Here is a 6,000-nt window from a genome sequence, read left to right as displayed (position 1 = left end):
AATTCATAACGTTCGAACGAATTCATGTGTGTTCGAACATATTTCGAAATCGTTCAAACACGTTACTACTGTTCGAACTTAAAAATTTTCCCGTTCGAACTATTTTCTGGGACGAATTTAAACCGTGACGAAATTTTTTTTTCGTTCAAACGTGTTCCAACGGTTTCCTTCAATTTCGTCCCAAAAGAAATTTTTTGGGACGAAATGGTGATTTTCGTCCCAAAATACCTTTTGGCACAGTGATATTGGAACGACTTTGGGACGAATTTTTTTCGTCCCAAAAATTTTTACAGGACGAAATTGGGGTCTTTTGGGATGAAAATTTTCGTCCCAAAAGACCCTTTCTATTGTAGTGTCGTGTCTATTATTTCTGTACACTGATTCAATTATGTACACCTAATTTCAAGATTGAATTTATTAAAACAATCTCCCTTCTGGACGACAAGATCAGATCGATCAGCTTGGACAAAACCATAAATATTAATTGGAACTTTCATTCTTTCATTATAATTTATTAATTAGTCGGCTGATGTTTTTGTCAAATATATATATAATCAACATTGGAGTACCCAAGAAAAAAAAAAACTATCATTAATTGCATAAAGTCTTCCATTTGTATTCTAATGCAATCACGTCAATTCCCCTCATGAGCATCTATATTTATTGGCTATTGAATTTTGCTTTAACATATCAATGGATTTAGCAAACTCTTTATTATTATTATTATTATTATTATTATTCTTTAACCATATATATTACTATCAAATTAATAAAATCTTTTTTGGTTTTATATTGTTGACTCACTTTTCTGAAGGGAGAGGCTAGCCGGATGGGTGACATATATTTCCTGTTTTATACCCACAAATAATGAGCTAACACGTAGGAGTTGTAGCAAATTAAAGAATAAAATTACATTTAGAGAATCAACATTCACACAGTTCCGTCTCTCTTTCTTTTTTTGTTTTCCCACTTCCCTCTCTCTCTCTCATTAGTCAATTGCAAATAGAAAATTGGAAAAAAAAACATACATAATTCTTTTGAATTTTCTTGGCGGTGTGAATTATCCCTTGAGCCTTACTTCTGAATGGTCTGGTAATGAACCCTATGAAGAGCCATGGTTGGGAGTGAGCTGCAACTCAAATGATTCTCTCTAATTCCGGCATTTAGGCCATGGAATATGTAGGTGTTGTTCTGATATTGTCACATAGCACATTTCATTATTGATATGGGAGATTCTGAATGAACGACGACGATGACGAAGAATTTATAAAACAACCGCACTAGATCTTAAATATTTACAGATAATATCACTTTCTCTATATACTTTAATCTAGTATTTCTAACACAAACTCCCAAGTTTCTGTCATAAATTTGCCAAGATGCTTGATTAATGGCACTCTCAGTCCTTCAATTACAAAGTTAAGTTCCCTGATTGAAACTAGGCTCGGAGAAAACAACTTAAATGGCTTTGTCATATCTTTTTATAAATTTAATAATTTCCTGAAATAAAAGTACCTATTTACCGTGTGGTGGCCCACAAATAATATAGGGTAGGTATGATAAAGTTGATATGGTCTAAGCTTTGAAGGTAGTCTAGTCTAGGTAGATATAGATTGGGGGAAGAGGTGGAACCCACTTGCATGTGATTGGTGGGGGGTGTACAACTGTAGAGCTATGTGAAAGGAAGACTTTCTAGCAGTAGTAGTAAGAAGTAGCTGACGTGGCAGGAAGTCCAGCAAAACAGTGCCCTAAAACCCCAACTTGCAGCTGCCCTTCATCTGTTTCGAGCAGCCTTTCGTTATGTTGACTTTTGTTGCCTCCATATCCAGACCTAACAGCATGCCCTATAAAGACCGCTATATGCCTCTGATTCTCACGTGTCTCTCTTTTATTTGTACATAAAAATCATATTTACAGTCATCAAATGTAAGAGTCCGATCATTTATTTTTTTAAAAGAAGAACTAGATATAGTATTTATATAAAAAAATTAATTTAATTTTTATAATAGATTCTATTTTTTTTATAAAGTGTACGCACTTTCATAACTCATAATTATATTTAATATTATTACATAAAAATAAATTGATGAATTGATATGATTTCATAAAATCAATTAAATTTATAATAAAAATAAATTTACAATCTATCATATTATATTTAAATAGGTAGAATTTATGTTTATACAATCCTATCTAATTATAGTATTTCTCCTACCAGAATAAGAAATATACGTGCTGATAAACATTACTATTGACTTAGAGCATTCAGAATGGTTCATGTAAAATATATATATATTTTTTTTGTAAAATATAAAGAAAGTTAATTAAAATACCCTTCCAATAAATTTTGTATTTTAATCTTTATTTTATATTTTGCTATAGTAATCCTCTAGATGTAGAGAATATTGTTCACAATTTTAAAATATTTTTAATTATTTTCTCTCTCATTTGGACATTTTTTCTCTGCTGCTTTTCTCTGTTGCCTTTGAGTAAATGGGATTTCCACACGAGTTGGCAACAATGACCTTTATAACGAATGAAGGAAAAGTACAGCAGTCAGTTAATTGGTTGTTTGAAGGTGGTGAAGAAGCAGAAAAGCACTTGGATCAAAATCTTGTAATAGTGGTTTGGCATTTAAATTTAGATTAATCTGAAATATGACATAACTATATATAATTATATATGAAGAGATATTATAAATATCAAAAGATATGAAGATATTGCTATAAGGAATGAAGTCAAAGATCAAGCTGCCAAAGATCAAGCAAAGAATCAAAATAGTCCTGCAATCACAGCAATCAACCACGATTTCATCTACTTACCTAAAGCTGAAACATGATAACTGACGTATAAATTTAGGAAGTTAAAATCTGCCCAACTGTGTATAGTTATTATGTAATACTTTTATTCTAGCATTCTTTATATATTGTATAGATTCCTTAGAATAGAAACAGATTGTACATGGTCCTATACAGTTGTAAATGATTCAATATATATATGAATGAAAGCACATTCTCTCACTCAACTTGTGAGATTGTTCTTTTTTCAAACTTCTTTATGGTATCAAGAGCCATTACGGGTTGTTAGAGAATTGTGTTTTTTTTTTTTTTTTTTTCAATAGCTTCATCTACTTCAAATGTTTCATCCACATCCTCATACCCCTATCCATATCCTATCTCACAAAATGTATCGAATTATGTGTCTCTAAAACTCACTTCCACCAATTTTCTGCTCTAAAAAACTCAGATGCTCAATATCCTTGAAAGCTATGACCTTCAAGATTTTATCATAGGTGATATACCCACCCCCATCACAGTTTATTCTTGATGAGTCTAATACCTTTTAGCCTAATCCACTTTATCACAAGTGGCGCAGGTCTGATAGGCTTGTTAAAGGATGGCTTACAGCCACCTTGAGTAAGGAAGTTTTAGGCATTGTGGTTGGTTTAAACACTGTCTTAGAAGTCTGGAGTGCCCTTGTTCATGCTTTTGCAAGGGTGTCCTTTGATCGTAGTCTTGCGCTTAAGCAAAGAGTCACCTTAATCACTAAAGGTTATGATTCCTTGAGTGAATATATGAGGATTTAAAACAAGTTGTAATGAACTTGCTGCCATTGGCAAGCCTGTTTCTGAACACAAGAAGTCTTGGTGGCTTCTCAATGGCCTTAGTAAGGAGTTTGAAGTTTTTACAGCTACTATGCTTAGGCCACCTATTCCAGCCTTCTCGGAATTAGTAAATTTATTGGAAAGCTATGATGATAGATACAAGGTTGATGTTACTCCTTCTCCTATGGTTTTTTATGGCCAAAAATCATTCAAACAAAGGAAACCAAACTCTAGCACTGATTCCTTTACATCCAAAGGTCGTGGCTTTGTCCAAGGCCAATCCACTGGCTCAAGATCAAGCTCATCCAGCAATCAGTTTCGTGATCCTTCTTCAAATTCCAATTCCAAATCAGTTGCCAAAGAAGAAGTTGTGTGTCAGATATGTCACAAAAGAAATCATATTGCTCTTAAATGTTTCAATAGGTTCAATCATTCTTTCACAAATGACAACCTTCCACAGAGTTTTGCAGCTATTAAAATGGATGAGGTTCCTGACACAGCTTCATGGCATCCTGACATAGGTGCAACTGACCACATGACTACTAATGAAGGTACTCATCACTCGTTACTTCCATATAATGGTTATGATGGTATTATAGTTGGTAATGGTAAAGTTTTACCTATAACTCATGTTGGTGAAGCAATGGTTGGTTCACCTCAATCTCCAATATAGTTGAATGATGTGCTAGTGGTACCTGATATTAAGAATGGTTTATTATCTGTTAGTAAGTTTACATCTGATTATCCACTAAGATTTGATATTGATGGCTATGATTTTGTGATAAAGGACAAGACAACAATGAAGATAGTCACCACATGAAGAATACAGAAGGGACTATACATTTTTGATGATGTTGTTTTAACCTCTCAGAATAAAAGGAGTTTTTTCTCCTCCATGTTTCGATCCACCAATAAAGAGAACTAGCATCTCAAGCTTGGACATCCAAATTCAAGAATCTTAGACTATCAATATAATAAGAAGTTTATTACTTTTGATTCAAAATACTTTCTTTTTTTTCCTGAAATCTATACAAGTTGTCAAATGGGGAAAACTTGTAAATTGCAATTTCCTTCAAGAGACAATATAGTAAATGTTCCTTTTGAAAAATTTCATTGTGATCTATGTGACCTGCGCCCACTCCTTCCAAAGAAAAGTATAGGTTCTATGCTATCTTTACTGATGAAGCGACTAATTTTAGTTGGTTAATTCCTCTAAAACACAAGTCTGATTTTAAATCTGCCTTTAGACAGTTTCATACGTTTGTCATGTGTCATTTTAATGCCAAAATTTGAGTTTTCCAAATTGATGGTGAGTTTAACAACAAGAACCTCATTGACTACTTTCAACAATCTGGCATTCTTCATTAATTAGCTTGTCCAAAAATATCAGACTAACATGGCAAAGTTGAAAGAAAGCACAGAAGTATAACCAATATAGATTTAACTATGATGTTCCATGCCAAACTTCCACCTAGATTCTGGTTAGATTGTTTCTATGCTGCTGTGTTTTTGCTTAACAGATTGTCTTCTCCTCTTCTTAATATGGACTCTCATTTCTTTAGACTCTATGTCAAACATCCTGATTATAGAATTCTTAGAACTCTCAGGTCTAGTTGCTTTCCTTATCTTGGAGACTTTAGGTCTAATAAACTTGAACCAAAGTCATTGTCATGTGTCTTTATTGGTTATAACACAAAACATAAAGGCTATAAATGCCTTTATCCTCCTGCTGGTCGAGTTTATACCTCAAGATATGTTGTATTTGATGAGTCTATTCTTCCATATTCTAAGCCAACTATATTATATGATTCTCCTCCTATTGAAGGAGATTTTTTCAGTTTTATTGAAAGCCAAAATGGTTTCTCAAAAGAATCTTTGTTGCCCTCTGCATTTGCTCCCCACCACCAGCCCAAAAAAAAAAAAAAATCAATTTAAGCTGACACTATTGATTCAACACATGTCCAACAACATACAAATTCAACCATTCATACCTTACCTATATAAACAAATTCATTGCAAAATACACTTCCTCCCTTTCCTGTTGAAACTGCAGTTCAAGCACCATCACAACATCATATGCAAACCAGGTCTAGGTGTGGCATTCACAAATCTAATCCTCGATGTGCAAACTTGCATAATTTGGTCTTTATCCCTGCTGAGCCAAAATCTATCAAAGCTGCCAAAAACCACCATGGATGGTCTACTGCAATGGAAGAGGAACTAGATGCACTTGCAGTTAATCAAACCTGGAAAATAGTTCCAAAAACTATTGACATGAATGTCATTGGATCCAAGTGGGTTTACAAGGCAGAGTTAAAGGCAGATGATGCACTAGAAAGACTCAAAGCAAGATTGGTTGCTAAAGGCTTTAGTAAAGTAGATGGGGTTGATTTCTC

Source organism: Juglans regia, chromosome 7 (assembly GCF_001411555.2).
Source record: "Juglans regia cultivar Chandler chromosome 7, Walnut 2.0, whole genome shotgun sequence".
Classification (NCBI taxonomy): domain Eukaryota; kingdom Viridiplantae; phylum Streptophyta; class Magnoliopsida; order Fagales; family Juglandaceae; genus Juglans; species Juglans regia.
Note: the sequence above shows the minus strand (reverse complement) of the source record.